At 68.1% G+C, this 802-nt stretch overlaps 1 protein-coding gene across 1 annotated transcript in view; it reads right to left on the minus strand.

Moving 5' to 3' along the window:
• Positions 1-802, minus strand: part of NAPA (N-ethylmaleimide-sensitive factor attachment protein, alpha) — a 26,603-nt gene that overhangs the window by 5,551 nt on the left and 20,250 nt on the right. The window lies entirely within an intron of this gene.

Genomic DNA, 802 nt, shown 5'->3' on the forward strand with positions numbered 1-802 from the left:
CTGAGAGGCACGAGGCTTGCGAGGGAGGCTTCTGCCTGACAGGCCTGCGTCTGAGTGCTGCCCCGACCAGGTGACTGCGGGCATGCCCCCCCACACCCAGCCTCCATGGGAACACAGCAGATGAGGCAACACAGGAAATACGGGCACTGGGACTGGCCAGAGGCCTTGGCCCAGGGGCACATGTGACTGGTCCAGAGAGGTGGGAGGAATAGCCTTAGACTCTGGGCCAAACGTCAAGAGTCCCCACTGCCCCAGAGAGGGCCTGCCTCCCGACCTCCCCTCCCGTGTGGTCAGATGGCCCTTCTCCCCACGCACGCTGCAGCTTCCCCCGCAGGCCCCAGGGCCTTCCCCAAGGCGGCCCGGCTCCCAGAGCAGCTGAGCACCTCCTACCCGCCTCCACCCAGCGGCGGTCCCTGTGCCTGCCGCTCTGGAGACCGAACCGCCCAGCGCAGTGTCTCCTGCAGCACCCAGCGGGGATGGCTACACGGTGACAGCATCGCAGGACCCGCCGGGGACCCGCCGGGGCAGGACGGGCGATCGGCCCCAGGTGAATGTGACGCGGATGGGGCCTGGGCTTGGCGCCTCAGGCTGGCTCTCCCGGCTCGGACCAGCAGCCAGGGCTCATCTGTCGATGAGGACGCTCCCCAGGGCAGGCGGGGCTGAGCTCACTCTGGGCTGGGGGAGGCTGGGGAAGGGGAAACTCCATGGACACGTGAGGGCCCCAACAGTGGTAATGCCTTTGAGTGAGGACAATGGTGGCCTACGGGGGGCTGGAGACAAGACCTGGGGAGGGGCCATCCGC

Source organism: Bison bison, unplaced genomic scaffold (genome assembly GCF_000754665.1).
Source record: "Bison bison bison isolate TAMUID 2011002044 unplaced genomic scaffold, Bison_UMD1.0 scf7180017864313, whole genome shotgun sequence".
NCBI lineage: Eukaryota > Metazoa > Chordata > Mammalia > Artiodactyla > Bovidae > Bison > Bison bison.